The sequence below is a fragment of the Jaculus jaculus genome, chromosome 6, assembly GCF_020740685.1.
Source record: "Jaculus jaculus isolate mJacJac1 chromosome 6, mJacJac1.mat.Y.cur, whole genome shotgun sequence".
Taxonomy (NCBI): Eukaryota; Metazoa; Chordata; class Mammalia; order Rodentia; family Dipodidae; genus Jaculus; species Jaculus jaculus.
In genome coordinates, this window is record NC_059107.1 from 68,311,746 (window position 1) to 68,325,476 (window position 13,731).

The window sequence follows — 13,731 nt, forward strand, 5'->3', positions numbered from 1 at the left end:
TCATGACCCAACATGTGACTCTGACATTCTTTCCGCCCCCTCTTCCCCAAAATTTCCCTGAGCCATGTTTGGTTCATTTTTGGTCTGCTTCAGTGCTGAGGTGTTGGAGGCCTCTGAGGCTGTGGTTCTCTGATTTGGTAGGAGTTGATTTTTCTCTGTGTTGGTCTCCTTCCCCTTTGTGCTCGTATCCGGTTCACAGGAAAGCATCACCCTTGCTTGGTTCACCAATTGTCCTTAGTTTCAGTTGGGCCTCTTTTGAGGTATGTTGGGGCAGCTCTCTCCATAGGATCTGCATCTATCTGAAAAAGAGAAGGAGATTCTCCAACGGAGTGTAAGTTAGCACCCAGAAAAGTGAAATAACACTTACTATTTTGATAGACAGTTTGATAGGTGCAGGCCCTCTTGTACTCCATGATTGATGATAGATTGATATTGTACAGTGGGCTTGTGTTTGGGTATGGTTCTGACTTGTTTCCCAGCTCCAGCTATGGGTCTAGTACTACTGAGTGGATCAGTTAGCCAAATCAAGAGTAGTTGGGTCCTCACCATGGCTGTGTGCCACTATTGCACTTGGGTGGGCATCACATCAGGTTATTTGTTGCTAATTAGATTAGACAATGAGTTGCTTGGACAGATATTGGTCATTTCCCCCAGTTGCCCATGTAGCGCCTTCTGGCACTAGACATGCTGACTGTCTGGGGACTATCTCCTGGCTTCTAGCCATGTTGTTCAATTTTGCGTATCACCTGCATATGGAGTCTTCAGCAATAGGATCTTACCACTGGCCTTTGGTGGGTCATCAAGTACACTGACAGAAGTCTGTCATTGTTTTGGGAAACCTTGTAGGTTTCTCTGATCAAAAGCTCATTGTGGATGGTAGCCCTAAGCTGGAAGTGGGGTTTAAAGGTCAGTGACCACTAATAAATTGAGGAAAAACATAACTAATATACAAGAGTTAGAGAGGAGAGAGATAGAGGGGAGAGGGGTAGAGGGAGGGAGGGAAGATGTAGAAGATTAAGGTAGTCTTGATCCTACCCTCTCCAGTGTCTTGTGGTTCAGGTGTTTCCTGTAAGGGTCTAGTAAAGGTTCAGCCATTTGTTCTGACTTTTAGGAAGTAGAATTTTATGGTACCAATGCCGTTTGGGTCCAGATTACTGTTTTCCACCCTTTGATGCCCTCCCCGCCCTCCCTTCCATCCTATTGTCTAGTCCATGAGGTGCTTGCTGGATATGTAAGGTATCTTGGGTAGATTCAGGTTAGGTGTTGTAGATGAGTGAGACTATGTGTCTTTTTTTTTTTTTTCTGTGATTGGGTAAGTTCACTGAGAATGATCTGTTCCAGGTTCAACCATTTTTCCTCAAATTTCTTTGTGTCGTTTTTTCTTACTGCTGTATAGAATTCCATTGTGTAGATATACCACTTCTTTGTTATCCATTCTTCTAATGATGGACATCTGGATTGATTCCAGCTTTTAGCTATTATGAATTGAGCTGCTACAAACATGGTTGAGCAAATCTCTCTGGCCTTTGGTTTGAAAGTTTTAGGGAATATGCCCATTAAGTGTATAACTGGGTCTGTTGGTATTTCTATAGTCAGTTTTTTTTTTAACTTTTTATTTATTTATTTGAGAGCGACAGACACAGAGAGAAAGACAGATAGAGGGAGAGAGAGGGAATGGGCGTGCCAGGGCTTCCAGCCTCTGCAAATGAACTCCAGACGCATGAGCCCCCTTGTGCATCTGGCTAACGTGGGACCTGGGGAACAGAGCCTCAAACCGGGGTCCTTAGGCTTCACAGGCAAGTGCTTAACCGCTAAGCCATCTCTCCAGCCCTATAGTCAGCTTTTTTAAGGAGTCTACATATTGCTTTCCAGAGTGGTTGTACTATCCTGCATTCCCACCAACAGTGAATGTGTGTCCCTGCTTCTCCACATCCTCGCCAGCATTTATTTTCATTTGACTGTTTGATGTTGGCTATCCTTATTGGGGTAAGGTGGAATCTCATAGTGGTTTTAATTTGCATTTCTCTGATGATTAGGGATGATGAACATTTTCTTAAGTGTGTGTTTGCCATTTGTATTTCTTCCTCTGTGAATTGTCTGTTCAACTCTGCACCCCATTTTGTGAGTGGGGTATTTGTCTTCTTATTGTTTAGACTTTTGAGTTCTTTACAGATTCTAGAGATAAGGTCTCTATCAGTTGGATAACCTGCAAATATTTTCTCCCACTCTGTGGGTATTCTATTGGCTTTGCTTATTATATGCTTGTCTGTAAAGAAACTCTTCAGTTTCACATGATCCCATTGGTTGAGTGACTCTTTAAGAATTTGAGCCACTGGGGTTTTGTTCAGGAAGTCTTTTTCCATTCCTATATCATGGAAAGTACTTCCTAAATTTTCTTCCAGTAGTATTCGAGTTTCTGGTCTTATGTTGAGGTCTTTGATCCATTTGGATTTGAGTGTAGTGCATGGTGAAATGTGGGGATCAAGTTTTAGTTTCCTGCATGTGGTTATCCAGTTTGTCCAGCACCATTTATTGAAGATGCTATCTTTTGTCCAGCCTATATTGTTTGGGCCTTTGTTAAATATCAAGTAGCTATAGTTGCTGGACCCAAAATCCGGGTCCTCAAGTCTATTCCATTGGTCTATACTCCTGTTTTTATGCCAGTACCATGCTGTTTTTCTTACTATGGCTTTTAGTATAACTTTAGATCAGGTATGGTGATGCCACCAGAGGTATTTCTTTTGCTGAGGATATGTTTGGATATGTGACGCCTTCTGCCTTTCCATATGACATTTGAGATCATTTTTTCTATCTCTGTGAAGAACACTGTAGGGATTTTAATTGGAATTGCCTTAAATCTATATATTGCCTTTGGTAGGATTGTCATCTTCACAATGTTAATTCTGCCTATCCAGGAACATGGGAGGTCTTTCCATCTTCTCAAGTCCTCCTCAATTCCTTTTTTGAGAGTTTTTATATTTTCATTGTATAGATCTTTTACTTCCTTGGTTAACATTATTCCAAGGTATTTTTTGTTGTTGTTTTTGTTGCTGTTGAAAATGGCACTATGTCCTTTATTTGGTTTTCAGTGTCTTTTTCATGTGAATACAGAAATGCTACCGATTTTTGTGCATTGATTTTGTATCCTGCTACTTTGCTATACGAGTTAATCCCCTTCAGGAGTTTTGGGATGGAGTGTCTCGGGTCACTTACATATACAATCATGTCATCAGTGAATAGAGCTAATTTAACTTCTTCCTTTCCAAATTGTATCCCTTTTATTTCCTTCTCCTGTCTTATTGCTTGGGCTAGGACTTCCAGAACTATATTGAAAAGCAGAGGTGAGAGAGGACATCCCTGTCTTGTTCCTGATCTCAATGGGAATTCCTCCAGTCTCTCTCCATCAAGTATTATTTGGGCCTTTGGAGCTTTGTATATTGACTTTATTATATTAAGATGTGGACCGGCCATGCCAATTCTCTCCAATGTTTTGATCATGAAGTGATGTTATATCTTGTCAAAGGCCTTTTCTGCATCTATCGAAATGATCATGTGGTTTTTATGTTTAAGCTTGTTTATGTGGTGAATTACATTGACAGATTTTCGTATGTTGAACCACCCTTGTGTTCCTGGGATAAATACCACATTGTCAAGGTGGATAATGCTCTTGATGTGTTTTTGGATTCGGTTTGCGAGTATTTTGTTGAGGATCATTGCATCTATGTTCCTTAGGGAAATAGGCCGGTAGTTTTCTTTTCTTGTGGCATCTCTGCCTTGTTTGGGGATTAGGGTGATACTAGCTTCATAGAAGGAGTTGGGTAGCTTTCCCTGTTCTTCAATGGCACAGTTTTAGCAAGATTGGTTTGAGTTCTTCCATGAAGGTTTGATAAAATTTGTCTGGGAATCCATCTGATCCTGAACTCTTCTTTTTTGGGAAGTTTTTTATTACTTTTTCAATTTCCATGAGTGTGATGGGTTCATTGAGGTGATTAATCTGCTCTGAGTTTAGCTTTGGTAGATGATATGCAGCCAAGAATTTATTCATCTCCTCCACATTTTCCAGTTTTGTGGAGTAGAGGTTTTTGAAATAAGTCCTGTGTTATTCTTCCTCTGAGAACTCCCTATTCAGTTCTCTGCCACACTTTCGGAGTGGGTTGTTTCATTTTTTTATTGTTTCTTTTTTTTTATTGAGTTCTTGGTATATTCTAGATATTAGCCTTTTAATCACTGGTATAGCTGGTGAAGATTTTCTCCCATCCAGTGGGCAATCTATTTACTCTTCTTATGGCATGTTTTTATTTTTATTTTTTTATTTTTATTTTTTTTGTGTGTGTGTGTTTGTGTGTGTAAAAGGTTTTTAGCCTCATGAGATCCCATTTGTTTAGTACTTGTTTAATTTCCTGGCCTACTGAGGTTTTGTTTAGGAAGTATTTTCCCAGTCCTATATTGTTTAGAGTGCATCCTATTTTTCCTTCTAGTAGTTGAAGAGTTTTAGGTCTTTGGATATTCAGCAAATATTTTCTCCCATTCTGTGGGTAATCTATTGGCTGTGTTTATTGTATGTTTGTCTGTGAAGAAACTTTTCAGCTTCTTGTGATCCCTTTGGTTGAGTGATTGCTTAAGTCCAGGTCCTTGATTCTATTTTATTGGTCCATACACCAGTTTTTATGCAAGTACTGTGCTGCTTTTATTACTACAGCTTTGTAATATAGCTTTAGATCAGGTATGATGCTTGGATATCTAAGGCCTTCTGGCTTTTCATATGAATTTTGAGATTACGTTGTCTATCTCAGTGAAGAACAATGTTGGGATTTTGATTGGAATTACATTAAATCTGTGTATTGCCTTGGGTAGAATTGTCATTTTCAGAATGTTAATGCTGCCTATCCCAGAGCATGAGAGGTGTACCCATTTCTTCAAGTCCTCCTCAATTGCTTTTTTGAGCATTTTTATATTTTAATTTCATAGATCTTTCACTTCCTTTGTTAAGGTTATTCCAAGGTATTTCATTTTTTTTTTTTGTTGCTTTTGAAAATGTTACACTGCCTCTTATTTCTTTCTCTGTACCTTTGTCATTTGCATATAGAAAGGCTACTGATTTTTATGGATTGATTTTGTATCCTGCTATTTTGTTGAAGGAGTTAATAGTCTTTAATAATTTTGGAATGGAGGCTCTCAGGTCTCTTAAGTATAACATCATGTCATTTGTGAAGAGAGCTAACTTAACTTCTTCCTCTCCAAATTTGATCCCTTTTATTTTCTTCTCCTGTCTTATTGCTTGAGCTAGGACTTCCAGTAGTATATTGAAAAGCAGAGGTGAGAATGGAAACTCCTGTCTTGTCCCTGATTTCAATGGGAATTTCTTTAGTCTCTCTCCATTAAGTATTATTTGGGCTTTAGTACCTTTATATATAGCCTTTATTATGTTGAGATCTAAATTGACCATCTTAATTCTCTCCAGTATTTTGATCATGAAGTAATGTTGTATCTTGATCAAAGGCCTTTTCTGCATCTATTGAAGTGATCATATGGTTTTTGTATTTAACCTTATGTATGTGGTGTATTACATTGACAGATTTCTGTATGTTGAACCATCCATGCATTCCTGGGATGAAGCCCACTTGATGGAGGTAGATAATGATTTTGATGTGTTGTTGGATTTGGTTTGCAAGGATTTTGTTCAGGATCTTTGCATCTAAGTTCATCAGGGAAATAGATCTGTAGTTTTCTTTTCTGGTACCATCTCTGCCTGGTTTTGGAACTAGAGTGATACTAACTCCATAGAAGGAGTTGGGGAGCTTTCCCTACTCTCTGATTATGTGGCAAAGTTTGAAACATATTGGCTTCACTTCTTCCATGAAGATTCTCCTCTTGTGTGGCACAGTTTGAGAAAGACTAGTTTCATTTCTTCCATAAAGGTTTGATAGTATTCAGCTGAGAAGCCATCTAGTCCTGTACTCTTCTTTTGGGGGAGATTTTTTCTAACCTTTTCAATCTCAATGAGTGTGATAGGTTTATTTAGGAGATTATTCTGCTCTGAGTTTAGTTTTGTGGAGTAGAGGTTTTTTAAATAAGTCCTAATGATTCTCCCAATTTCACTTATGTATGTTGTGACTGTTCCTTTTTCATTTTGAATTTTGTTAATTTGAAGCATCTCATTTTTTCTCTTGATCAAATTGGCCTGGGGTTTGTCAATCTTGTTTACTTTTTCAAAGAACCAGCTCTTTGTTTCATCAGTTTTCTTAATTCTTTTCTTAGTTTCCAGTTTATTAATTTTTGCTCTGTTCTTAATTATTTATTTCCATATGGAGCTTTTTGGGTTAGATTCTTCTTCCTTTTCCACTGCCTTTAATTGGATGGTTAAGTTATTGATTTGGTAATCTCTCTGCCTTTGTTATGAATGCATTTAATGCTACGATTTTTCCACTGAGGACTGCCTTCATTGTGTCCCATCAGTTTTGGTACAATGTGTTCTCATTGTCATTTATTTCTGGAAATTTTGAAATCTCATTTTTTATTTTGTCCACTACCCACTTATTATTTTAAAAGTGTGCTGTTCAGTTTCAAGGAGCTGATGGAACTCTTAGTGGGTCTTTTGTTATTAATTGCTAATCATTCAGGGGATTATGTTAATCTTCCTAAATATATGGAGGCAGGCTTCAAGACCTATTATATGATCTATTTTAGAGAAGGTTCCATGGGCTGCTGAGAATTTGTAGCCTGTGGTTTGGGGTATAATATTTTGTAGATGTCTGTTAGATCTAATTGTTCTATGGTTTTGTTGAGCTCTCTCACTTCCTTATTGATTTCTCAAGTTGGCCTCAAACTCATAGCGATCCTCCTGCCTCTGTCTCCCAAGTGCTTGGATTAAAGGCATGCCCCACCATGCCCGGCCTCTTCTGTGTTTTGATTAGAGACATCCATTTTATGACTGGGCAATCTTATTGAATTTATTTGCATTTGATTTTTAATGTTATTCCTTTTACACTGTGGGCTGTCCATCACAGTGTAGGCGCAGGGAGAGTGGGACTGTGGTCACAATGGGCAGGCGGAGAGTTGCCACTTTGACTCAGGTCGGGGGAGCAGGGCAGCTTTCACTTTGTGTGTGGGAGGGAGCAGGGAATCTTTCATGTGGGGACATGGGGAGCAGGTTGAGGTCATGTGGGGGGAAATGGGGTGATCACCCATGCACCTATGGCAGGTTGAACTACACTGGCCTGTGTTCCCTAGCCTGCAGTTAGTGCAGGAGGAACCTGAGGCTTGTACTATGGCTAGTATGGCTGCTTGAGGGGTTTGGGAGACTGATGGACTAGCTGAGAGCATGGGAATCAGCCTATCCCCTTTTTGCCCCTTTGTGCCCTACCACTCTCCATTAGAGATTGCTCTCCCCTAAAGGACCAAAAGAAACTTTAATGTTTTGCCTTTCCTTCCCCAGGAAGTGTGGTGTGGTTAGGCAAATGCCATCTTGACTGGAAGTCCTGTTCCAGGTGGATATCTTGAAGACAGCAGATATAAGGGTCCAGTTTTGTGATCCACCTTGATAACCTGAGTCTTTTGATGGGTGAGTTAAGACCATTAATGTTTAAGGTTATTCTTGTGAGGTTTGAATTAATCCCTATCATGATGAGGTGTTTTATGGGGTTTGGTGCTTTCTTGTGTTTTGCACTATTTTCGGCCTGGTCTATTTGGGTTATTGTGATATTAATCTTGTTTGCTTTTGAGATTGGTTGTTTAACTGTTCTGTGTGGAGTATTCCCTGAAGTAGTCTCTGTACGTTTGGCTTTCTGTTCATATAATCATAGAGTTGACTTTTTCATGGAAAGTTTTTCTTTCACCATTTATTGTGAGGGGTACTTTTGCTCAATAGAGTAGCTTGGGTTGGAAGTCATAGATTTTAGACATTGAAGTGTTTCATTCCCAGCCTTCTGGCTTTCAGGGTTTCCATTGAGAAATCTGATGTAATTTTGATGGGATTGCCTTTGTATGTTGTGATTTGCTTCTCTCTTGTTGCCCTTAACTCTCTTTGTTTTTGTTGTTGAGAGTTTTAAATATGATGTGTCTTGCAGGGTTTCTTCTTTTTTTTTTTCTCAATTTTTATTAACATTTTCCACAATTATAAAAAATATCCCATGGTAATACCCTCCCTCCCCACCCCCACTTTCCCCTTTGAAATTCCAATCTCCATAATATCCCTTCCCCATCTCAATCAGTCTCTCTTTTATTTTGATGTCATGATCTTTTCCTCCTCTTATGATGGTCTTGTGTAGGTAGTGTCAGGCACTATGAGGTCATGGGTATCCAGGCCATTTTATGTCTGGAGGGAGCACGTTGTAGGGAGTCCTACCATTCCTTTGGCTCTTACATTCTTTCTGCCACCTCTTCTGCATTCGACCCTGAGCCTTGGAAGGTGTGAACAAGATGTTACTCAGTATTCCAGTCACTTCTTTCTAGCACTATGATACCTTCTGAGTCATCCCAAGGTCACTGCCATCTGAAAAAGAAGATTCTCTACCCAAAGTGAGAGTAGCATTACTATAAGGGTATAAATATTAAGGGAAGTTCTTACTGGGCAGTTTGATAAGCATAATATATACACTTATCCAGACATTAACAGATATTACACCCCTAGGGCTCATGACTGTTTTAAGTTTTCAGTATCAGGGATGTGTTACTCCCCCCCCATTCCCCCATGGAGCAGGCCTTCAATCCAATTGGAGGGCAGTTAGTTTCCACCATGACAGACATACCACTATTGTACCCGTTGGCTCATTTGACCTGGCTGGCCAATTATAAGGCTTACAGTGTTCCCTGTTGAGTATCTTCAGTGGTGGTATCTCTTTCTCCCATTGAATTACATGTAGAATGGCTTCTTCCAGCTTTCTGTCAGCTGGTCTACATGCCGGAGGTTATCAGCTCAGTTCCAGCAGGATTTCTCAGTGGCCTTGCAGCCCAAGTGTGTGTAGTCTTTAGCAATAGGGTCTTACCATCTATTCCTGGTGGGAAACCAAGGGCTTTGGCAATGGCCTATAATGTTTTGGGAGCATCTATGACCTCCCCAGCCAACAACTCACTGGAGGTATCCCATCCCTGACACTGAAAATTTTCTAACAATGATCTATGGCTCCTGAGTATTCTATTGCCCAAAATCGGAGGATTCCATATGTTTTATTTACATTCTCTTAGATTTTGATTAACCCTCCCTCCACCTTTCCTTTACTCAATCTCTTCCCCTGACCTTACTTTGGGCCTTTTCACCCCTGTTAAGTTATTCTCCTACTTACATATATACAATGCCAACCTATTAAGTACCCTCCTCCCTTCCTTTCTCTTCCCTTTATATCTCCTTTCTAATTTACTGTTCTCTGCTACTGAGTTTTGTCCTTTTCACACAGAAGCCCAATCATCTGTACCTAGGATCCACATATGAAGGAGAACATGTGATGCTTGGCTTTCTGGGCCTGGGTTACCTCACTTAGTATAACCCTTTCCAGATCCATCCAGTTGTTGAGATCTTCCATCTCTTGACTCACCTTCAATTTATTCTTATCTCTTTGGAGGGTTCTATTGTGTATTTCAATCAATTTAAGCCTGCTGTTCATAGCTGAATGCTTTAGAAGATTCTGTTCAATTTACTTGATACAATTCTTGATTCTTTGACGGTTTGCTTCTATTCAGTGTTTTTTTTTTTTTTTTTTTTTTTTATCAGGGTCTCATAGGTTGTCGTGTTTTCAGTTTGGGAATGAAATTCTGTTGATGTCTTTATTATTTCGCTGGAGGTTTTTATTGTACTACTAGGCATCCGTGGTAGAGCTCTCTCAGTTTTCTGACTTCCGTTGGCTTTTTTGCATTATCTACCCATTTTAGGAAGACTCTTTATTTTATTGAGGATGAAGCAAGTTTTTGTCCCATTCATCCCTCTGACTCAGGTGAATAGGGATGTGGGTACCTGGTGGCCAGTCAGGATATCCAAGAAAATGGCCTAATCCCATAGCTCAAAAAGGGACCAGGCCTCCCTAAGTAAGACACAATGGGACCTGCATACAGCATAGGGAGCTAGCAGGAACTAGGAGGAGCCAGGAAACAGGGGTTTGGCCTACTCACTTCACACCACAGTGCCTGCCAGCATATAGACTGGTGCAGGGAACCCCTAATTTTCTATTTTTAAATATATCCTTGGTTTTATATATGTTTTCCTGAAAAGTTGGTATTGATTCTATGCATCTGAATAAATGTCTGAGTTACATATCTCTGGTGTTTCAAGATAGGAAAATGGTTAACTAACTTTAAATTCTTGCATAATAATTTTAATCATCAGGTGGTATTTTTGGCAACACATGTGTTTAATTCAATTATAGTGTCATCAACGTTGAGTCATGTTTTCCTTATGGATGGAGTTTTAGGTTAGAGAATGGCATTATTCTACAGTAGACATTTCATGATTTTACAGCTATTTTCTCCCCTATTAAATTTTATGCTTATTAAAATAGGACACTTTATATGATGTTCTGTCCTTCTGTAGTAGAAAGTGTGAGGCTTTTCTGGGCTCTCCTTCTTAAAGGCACTAATTCTATTCTCATGACCTAATTACTTCCCAAAGTCCTATCTCCTGATACCATTACTTTGAGCATTAGGATTTCAACATGTAAATCTCGAGTGGATGCATTTAATCAAGAGTATGAAGTAATATGGCAGATTGAGGAATAAAAATTAAATACTTCTCTTCCTTTAGTCATCTGTTATTCACAGTTTCCTCCTCCAACTTAAGCCATTACTTTGACTATGATGTCTCCTAGGATTCCCTCCTCTCTTCAGGAGAATTGGCCTGTGGATGCATCTGAGTGATGTGTCCCACTTAACATTGGCTCCATCCCTCCTTCCATAGGCATATGCTTATAGAGCAGAAGCTGTCAGATGTGCTGGAAAGTGTTTTGGTTGTGAACTACTAGAGTCTTTGTGAAAGAATTAGGAGTACAGGATCTGTAAAACTTGGCTGAGTTCTGCTTGTACATGGTCTTTTCACCTTCTTTGAGGGCCTCGTGTGGGCCATGAATTAGGCCCTTGGAAGCAGAATAAATCTCATGCAGTAATACTAATGACTGACTAGAAGCACTGTTGTTGAGAGTAAGCCTGGAAGGTAACTGCATTCTTGGATTATAGATGAGAAAATGCATCAATTCTTGCTAAGCCTCCTTGGGTAAATCTTAACAGAAATAGGCAAGTTTTCAGATATCTGGTAAATCTATACAAATTTTTACTTTTAAGAAAATGAGATTTCTGCCTGAAGAACATATGACATATTCTTGTTGAATCTACATTGACTATAGGCAAGAAGGGTGGGGTGAGGCAAAGCTAGAGAAGCCAGAGGATGAGAGACCAATCTTTAAGGAGAAGCATTGCTAACTAGCTGAGGTTATAAGTAGGATACAGTGCCTCCTAGGAGGTTGTGATTGGATGTGAATTAAAGTCTGAAAATGCATTCAGGTAAAATGTTCTTTTGTTCTTTTACCTATGACTTGTTAATAGATTAACCTTCTATACCATTCCTCACTTTCATTTTTAAAACTTTTAAAGGACATTTCTGAAGTTTTCTTTTCAATTCTCATTTTCTCACTTATTATTTCAAGTTCTTCCCTCTACCTTCTTGAAGGTTTCTTAGAAATTTATAGAAGTTCTGGAACTAAAGAGCTAATACATACATGCTTTTCTTCTATTTGAATTCACAGTAAATATGGAGATAAGGTGGATACTTGACATATTTAAATCAGCATGCCAGTTCTGTTGGTGTAAGAGGTGAACATACTGGTATCCCTGCAAGTTATTTCAATTTTGAGCAATTCTGTCCCTCTTCAACCCCTTACAAAGGCAGAGATGACCTTAAGACAGTCTAATCATGTTGTCAAAACATGGAAGTGGAAGCTTTCTCAACACAGCAAGCTGCCTAGGAAAGCTGAAACCTTGTCATGGGCTTAGTTTAGCTGAACAAGATTGTCTTCTTCTCAGTCCCAGACCACTTTAAAATATTTCCATTCACAGAGGGAAACTGGGAGAAGAGGTCTGATTGGATGCTACCTAGATATATATATATATTTAATTCTTGTTTATTATGAATACATTTTCTATGGACATATCATATGTTAGTTCCATCATTTCACTCATCCCTGTCCCCATGCCACTGAAAGCCACTCTGTGAGGTTGCTGGATTCCCCATGGGGTTTTGACTTATGAGTTGTGAGAGCAGCAGTCAGTTATTGGGGAGGGGAATCCATGCCTCTGGATATTCTCTTTCACTCTATGACTCTTACAGTCTTTCTGCCCCTCATCCACAAAATATCCTGGGAAATGGTGCATGTATTTTAAAGATACTTCAGTGAAAAGCTTTGAGGAGCTCTTGGATTTCTGTTTTGGTAGGTGTTGAGTATCCTCTGCATCTGTCTCCTTAACCCTGGCACTTATTGTCAGGCTTCCCATGAAAGCAGTACTTTGACTCATTTCACCAATTTCTCTGTGGTTACACCTGGGCCTCAGCTCAAGTGTGAGGGATGGTTTATGTCCTCCAGGCTTGCTACCTTCTGAAAAAGACAGAAAACAGATTCTCCAATGGAGAATAAAGTCAGCATACATTAAATTGAATAAGCATTGTTAATTTAGGGAGATTTTGATGGATGTAGCCTCACTTTTGGCCAAAAACTACTGGGAGCTTATCACTGGAGACCATAATGTTGGTCTCCATAGGATTCAGTCCTGGCTTCCAGTTCCAACTATGGGTTCCTTTCCATTGAGTGTATCTCTTAGTCAATTAGAAAGCCATGTGTTACCCACCAAGACTGTGTGCCACCATTGCACTGATGTGTACTTCTTGATAGGCTTGTTGCTTCTGAATATCTTTGACCCCTGCTTTCTCACATCATTGTTGGATACTTTCCCATAGTAGCTCATGTAGTGCTTTCCAGCACTAAATGGGCTAACAGTCTGGGACTGGCTCTGTTCCAGATTCCAGCAAGGTCTCTTGGTGATCTGTGTTAGCAGCATATGATGTCTTCAGCAATAGAGTCTTAACTTTTACCTCAGTGAGGTCATCAAGTGCTTTGGCAGAAGCCTGTCTTGTTTTGGGGACCTTGTAGGGCTCTCCAATCAATAGCTCAATGTGGGTGTCAACTGAATTCTGGTATTGGGAGTTACAGACCAGAGCCAAATGTTTTAAGATTAGGCTTCATTCCACCCACTCCAGGGCCCCCTTTTCCCCCCATAATCCTGTTGAGGATTAAATCTTTTAGTCTACTTTCAAGGAGACAAGTTCATTTTGTTTTTTTTAAATTTTTTAAAAAATTTCTCCCAACTTTGCCTTCCCTTTCCCCAAACTGATCCTTTCCTACTGTCTGGGCTGGAGTTTAATGTCAATAACGCCAACAGGGCTGGAGAGATGGCTTAGCGGTTAACCGCTTGCCTGTGAAGCCTAAGGACCCTGGTTCGAGGCTCGGTTCCCCAGGACCCACGTTAGCCAGATGCACAAGGGGGCGCACGGTCTGGAGTGCAGAGGCTGGAAGCCCTGGCGCGCCCATTCTCTCTCTCTCTCTCTCTCTCTCTATCTGTCTTTCTCTCTGTGTCTGTCGCTCTCAAATAAATAAATTTAAAAAAAATTAAAAAAAAAATAACGCCAGCAACTCAAGTTAGGTTCCAGGTTAGGAACCATTCATATGTGAGGACATATGGCATTTGGCTTTCTGTGATTTG